The 6,913-nt window shown below is 36.4% G+C and overlaps 2 pseudogenes; both read right to left on the bottom strand.

The window, feature by feature from the left end:
• Nucleotides 1-2,257: 2,257 nt before the first annotated feature.
• Nucleotides 2,258-4,053, bottom strand: LOC102824213 (annotated as a pseudogene).
• Nucleotides 4,054-4,283: 230 nt separating this feature from the next.
• On the bottom strand, nucleotides 4,284-6,430 carry LOC102823834 (annotated as a pseudogene).
• Nucleotides 6,431-6,913: the final 483 nt, after the last annotated feature.

Below are 6,913 nucleotides of genomic sequence, written 5' to 3'. Positions count from 1 at the left end.
CCTGAGGGGCTCATTTCCTGGTACTGTATCTGACTGTGTTTCTCTGTTATTCATAAGGTTTTCAGTGACTAAATATTCAGAAGTTGTTCATCACTCTTTCTCCCTAGTATGGCTTTGTCTGGAAGCTCATCTGAAACCTTTCCATCATGGGTGACCCTGCTGGTATTTAAAAGCAGTGACATAGCTTTCAGAATCACAGCAACTCACAAGCCACTGCAGTATGACAGACAGATGAGTGGTGGCCATTTGATATTAAGTGGGAACTGTCACTTTAAATTTAAAGTGTCCGTTAGTGAACGTAGGTCATGATTTTCTAAAAAAAAATGTTTATTTCATCTAGATTTTCACATTTATTGGAGTACAATTCTTCATAGTGTTCTACTATCATTTTTATTTCTGTTTATTCTATTGTGATGTCACCCATATAGTTTGCTATGCATGCTATTTCCTTCTTCTTCTTTTCTTTTGTTAGATTTGTTAATGATTTGTCAGTTTTATCAACCCTTTCTAAGACCCAACTGATTGTCTTATTTATTTTTTCTATTGTTTTTCTCTATTCTAATTCATTTTTTTCTACTCTAATCTTTATAGTGGTTATGAATCGAGCTGTGAACCTTAAGGTCAGCTGTTCAAAGCTACCAGCTGTACCATGGGAGAAAGATGAGGCTTTCTGCTCTGGTAAAGATTTATAGCCTTGGAAACCCTGTACAGGGTTGCTATGGGTTGGAATCGACTCAACTGCATTTATCAACAACAACAATCTTTAGTATTCACTTTCTTTTGGTGACTTTAGACCTACTTTGCTGTTCCCCGCCCCCCCCCCCCCTAATTTTAGGAGATGCTTTGTTAATGTGTTATATTTGGTTCCTTCCTATTTTTGGATGTGTGCGTTTATTGTTATAAATTGCGATCTAAGCACTGCTTGTACTGTGTTCCAAAATGTTTGTTTGTTGTGTTTCCATTCTCATTTGATTCAAGGAATTAAAAAAAAATGTTCTTATTTGTTTTATTACCCAATATCTTTGAACTGTATATTTTTAAATTTCCATGTATTTGATTTCATTTCCTTCATCTTCCTATTGTTGGTTTCTAATTTTATGGCACTGTGATCTGAAAAGATCACACTGATGCTATAAATTAATTGAGCCTTGCTTTGTTGCCTAGCATGTGGTCTATTCTTGAGAATGTTCCATGTACATTGGCAAAGAACGTGTTTTGTGCTGTGTTTGTGTCAAAAAACCTGCATAAATTTATGAGGCCAAGTTCATTGCTTGTGTTGTTTAGTTCTTCTGTGTCTTTTTTTGTTGTTATTGTTTATTTTTAGCTGTTCTGTTCTTCATTGAAAGTGGTGTATTAAAATTTCCCACTATTGTTAAATGCCATCAAGTCAGTTCCAACTCACAGTAACCCTGTAAAGCATTTCCAAGGAGCAAATAGTGAGCTTGAAGTGCTGATCTTGTGGTTCAAACTGACTTTGCAGCCCATTGCATTAAACCACAGCGCTACACCATTGTAATGTTGCCTATTTCTTCAGTTCTATTAGAGATTGATTTATGTATTTTGAGGCTCTTTAAATGGGAACATAGATGTTTATGACTACATTCTCTTGTTCAATTGGCCCTTTAATTATGATATAATGTCCTTCTTTGTGTCTTATACTGGTTTTTGCCTTAAAGTCTATTTTATCAGATATTAACATTGTCATTCCTGCTTGTTTTTGATTGCCATTAACTTGATATATTATTTTCCATCTTTTAATCTTTAATATATTTTTGTTTCTGTATGTAAGTTATGTTTCTTATCGATAGCATATTATAGGAATCTGTGTTATTTTATATTCTGCTACACTCTGTCACTTGACTGGTGCATTAAATCTATTAAAGTTTAGTGTAATTATTGATAGGTATGAATTGATTGTAGTCATTTTTCTGTGTTATTTTTATGGTGTTGCTATTTCTTTGTTCCACATGTTTTTGTGTGAGAAATTAATTTTGTTTGTATATTTTCTTGTCAATTTGCTCACTGCTGTTGTTTTAATATTTACAAAAACTTCATGGTTTTCCCTGTTCTTCTTTTTTTGTGGTTATGAAATGATCCTTTATTGAACATTTTCTTCAATAGTTCTTAACTAGCTGGGCATTTCACAACACCACTGTTGATGTCATATATAATGCCTTGAGAGTGGAGGGATCAATATTGTAACCCAAAGAGTGGGCAGTCTCCAGGATCTCTTTAATAGTCCCAGAGAGTTCTATGGTTAAACACTGGTGTTGCACTGATTGGCAATGCTGATAATATCATGTAAAGTGATATTTGCACTGTAGATAATATTTTCTTGCTTTTCTCTGTCTCTGGGTTGCTCTTTGAGAGCTTTGATGATCATGGCAGATTTAGAAGACATCACCTCAATCTGTAATGTCTGTTCTGAATGGTCAGTTTCACTCTAATCCTTAAACCCTTCCAGTCACCAGTTGCCTTGGCAATGTTATAACCAACTTTTTTTTTTTTTTTTGAGACAAACCCATGTGGCCAATCTTGGGGACCAGAGCAAATGTAGCCCCAGTTTTCCTATATTTTTATGTTTTTCTGCTTTATAGTTGAGTATAAATTGTTAAATCTAAATCCCTAGTTTCTGTCTTGTAGGTTTGTTTTACTTTGGATTCTTCTATATATATCTGGATTAAATTCAGGATTGTGTTGTCATGTATGTCATTCTTTGGTTATTGTCTGCTGTTGGTTCTAAGTCCAGAGGACCCCTTTATGGTTTTTTGTAAAGCTGGTTTGATTTTTATAGAATTCCTTTAATTTCTGCTTACCTGGAAATGTTCTAAGTTTGATGTCCTAGTTTAGGGACAGTTTTTCTGGGTATAAGATTCTTGCTAGGTATTTTTTTCTTTAAGCCCATAATTTTCTTGCTAAGTCTTTGGGATTTTCTATGTGTAGGATCATATAATGTACAAATAGAAAGAGTTTTACTTCTTCTTTTTCAATTTGTATGTCTTTAATTTCTTTTCTTTTCTTTTCTTTTCTCTCTCTTTCTTTCTTTTTTGCCACATAGCTCTTTCTAAGTTTTCCAACACAGTATTGAATAGGAGTGGTGTTAAAGGGCATCCTTGCCTGGGTCTTCCACAGGGCTCTCTCGATGTCCTTATTCCTCAGGCTGTACATGAGGGGATTCAATATCGTGGTGATAATGGTGTGCATCACTGAAGCCACCTCACCTTTCTTTGCAGAAGATGAGATGGTTGAATTAAGGTACATTCCAAGACCTGTTCCATAAAATAAACAAATGACTGACAGTTCAGAGGTATGGGTGGAAACAACTTTAATTCCCACTGAAGATGAGATTCTCAGCATAGAGGAAACAATCTGAGTGTAAGAGAAAAGTATCCCTGTGGCTGGAACACCACTAAAGAAACAACAATACAATATACTAATATAGTATTGGTGGAAGTGTGAAAACAGGCAAGATTAAAAAGGCTGAGAAGAGTCACAGAAGAAATTATGTATTTCCACATCTGTGCAGAAGGTAAATTGGGATACCATTGAAATATGTAACTGGAAGCTCAAAAGGCTGATAAACACTGATTCTCAAACTAGCAAACTACAGGGGCAGGTGGTCATTATTAATGTGCAGTGAAGAGGGGTGACAGATGGCCACAAACCTCTCATAAGTCATAATTATGAGGAACAGAAGGTTTAGACATGCAAAGTGATATAAAAAGAACGCTTGTGTCAGGCATCAAAATAGATGATGAATTTGCTCTGTGTCTGAATGTTCACTAGCATCTTTGGAACTATGGTGGAGATGAAACTGATGTCAGCCAAAGAAAGATTGGAAAGGAAGAAGTACATAGGTGTTTAGAGGTGGGGATCAGAGCTGACAGCCAAGATGATGAGCAGGTTCCCATCCACAGTGGTTAAGTATGTTGACAGGAACTATCCAAAGAGGAAGAACTAGAGGGAGGAATTCTGAGACAGCTTTTAGATTCTTTGGTGTTTAGAAAAAGAAAATATTATAAAAAAACAAACAAATGAACAGACACATAGCATTTTGTCTGTATTTTGAATTCAGATAACTTACAGTTGTTGTTGTGTGCCATCAAGTAGGTTCCAACTCATAGAAACCCTGTATAGGGTTTCTCAGAAGCTGGATCCAGAAGAGGATGTGGAATGAGGGATATCATTGCTGATGTTAGATGGATCTTGGCTGAAAACAGAGAATATCAGAAAGGTGTTTATCTGTGCTTTATTGACCACACAAACATTTTTGATTGTGTGGATCAGGATAAGCTATAGGCAACGTTGTAGAGAATGAGTATCCTGGAACATTTAATTATGCTCATGAGTAACCTGTACACAGACCAAGAGGCAGTTGTTCAAATAGAACAAGGGAACACTGAATGTTTTAAAATTAGGAAAGATGTACCCCAGGGTTGTACTCTTTAACCATGCTTATTCAATCTGTATGCTGATCAAATAACCCTTCTCAGATTAGTTGCATACAGGTTGAATAAGTATGGTGAAAGTGCACAACACTGTCACACACCTTTCTTAATTTTAAAGCATTCAGTGTTCCCAATTTCTGTTTCAACAACTGCCTCTTGGTCCATGTACAGATTCCTCTAAACATAATTAAGTATTCAGGAATACTTATACTTTGCAATGTTGCCCATAGTTTGTCATGAGCTACACAATCAAAAACCTTTGCATAGTCAATAAAGCACAGGTAAACAACTTGCTGGTATTCTCTGCTTTCAGTCAAGATCCATCAGACATCAGTAATGATATCCCTCATTCCATGGCCTTTTCTGAATCTGGCTTGAACCTTTGGAAGTTCCCTGTCAATGTATGCATGTAGCCGTTTCTGTATTACCTTGAGCAAAACTTTACTCGCTTGAGATATCAAAGAGATTTTCCGATGATGTCCGCATTCTGTTGGGTCTCCTCTCTTTGGAATGGGCACAATTATGGATCTCTCCCAATCAGTTGGCCAGATAGTTGCCTTCCAATTTTTTTTGGCATAGATGAGTGAGTGCCTCCAGTGCCACCTCATGTTCTTAAAAGATTTCAATTATGATTCCATCAATTCCTGGTGCCTTGTTCTTGGCCAATTCCTTCAATGCAACTTGAACTTCTTTCAGTATCATTGGCTCTTGATCATATGCTACCTCTTGAAATGGCTGAACATCAATCGTTTCCTTTTGGTACAATGTCTCTGTGTATTCCCTCCATATTCTTTTGATGCTTTCTGCATCATTCAATAATTTGCTCAGAGAATCCTTCAATAACAAAAGTCGAGGCTTGTGTTTTTTCTTCAGTTTCCCCAGCCTGAAAAACGCTGAGTGTGGTCTTTCCTTTTGGTTTTCTGACTTCAGATCTTTGCACATTTTGTTGTAATATTTGACTTTGTCTTCTCGAGCTGACCTTCAAAATTTTCTGTTCAGCTCTTGTACCTCCTAATTCCTTCCATTTGCTTTAGCTTGAAGCTGTATTCATATTATACTAGTCTATTGATGAGCTTCTGCAGGGCTCTCTTGATATCCTTGTTTCTCAGGCTGTAGATGAAGGGATTCAGCATGGGGGTGACCACGGAGTACATCACTGAGGCTGCTACACCACTCTTGAGTGAGGGTGAAACAACTGAACTCAGGTACACTCCAATACCTGTTTTATAAAATAAGAGAACAACTGACAGATGAGAACCACATGTGAAAAAGGCTTTATACTTCCCACCTGATGATGGGATTTTCAGAATGGAGGAAACAATCTGGGCGTATGAGAATAGGATACCTGAGATTGGAACACAACCAAATATGGCAGTAATAAAATACACTAATATGTTTTTAGTGGCTGTCTTTGAGCAGGCAAGGTTAAGGAGTTGAGAAGGTTCACAGAAGAAATGAGGAATTTCCATTTCTGTGCAGAAGGTAAGTAGTGACATCATCAAGTAATGCAGTTGGAATTCCAAAACACTGAGAATAAAAGACACCAAAACCAGCAAACCACAAAGATAGGGGTTCATGATAACCAAGTATTGAAGTGGGTGACAGATGGCCACAAATCTGTCATAGGCCATCACTGTCAAAAGTAGATTGTCCATACTTGCAAAAAAAATTATGAAACACAACTGACTCAGGCAGTCAGCATAAGAGATGACTCTGTGGTGTGTATATAAATTCATAAGCACCTTTGGGATTATGTCTGAAGTCAAACCAATGTCAGACATGGATAAGATTGAGATGAAGAAATACATAGGGGTGTGGAGTTGTGGGTCAGAGCTGATGGTGAGGATGATGAGCAGGTTTCCAAGCACTGTGACCATGTACATGGACAGGAACATTCCAAAGAGGAGGGGTTGAAGTTCTGGATCTTCTGAAAGGTCCAGGAGTAGGAATTCAGAAACACTTGTTAGATTCTGTGTTCCCATGTTGCAGAGACACCTTTGTGAAAATAAACAAAGGCTGGTAAAGGTAAAAAGGAAGTAGGCCCTATGTCTAAAAGGGGACTTCAAAAAGTTTGAAGTAAAATTCTATTATCTTTTAGTTCAAAATTTTAATTGACCTTTTAAAGCCTCCTTGTATATTTTGAATTCCCAAATTTCACAGTAAGGTATTTACACTTAAGACCATCTTTAAAAACACTTCTTAAATGTGACAAAATCATTCTTCCTTAAACTCCGTCCTAATTGTGTTCTGTGCTATTCATTTTTTTTTTTTCATGTGAAGAATTTTGAAGAATGTTAGAGAATCACAGACATTTAAAGATAACAAATTTATAAAGATCATAAAATAATTAACTGAAGAAGAAATATAAGAAATCAACAGACACATAACAAGTGAATGGATCAAAGAAACATTAAAAGATTTCAAATACAGAAAAATGCAAGGGCATATGGCTTAATAGGAGATTT

This window comes from Chrysochloris asiatica, unplaced genomic scaffold, assembly GCF_000296735.1.
Source record: "Chrysochloris asiatica unplaced genomic scaffold, ChrAsi1.0 scaffold00615, whole genome shotgun sequence".
In the NCBI taxonomy this organism is placed as follows: domain Eukaryota; kingdom Metazoa; phylum Chordata; class Mammalia; order Afrosoricida; family Chrysochloridae; genus Chrysochloris; species Chrysochloris asiatica.
Note: the sequence above shows the minus strand (reverse complement) of the source record. Positions and strands in the feature narration are given on the sequence as shown.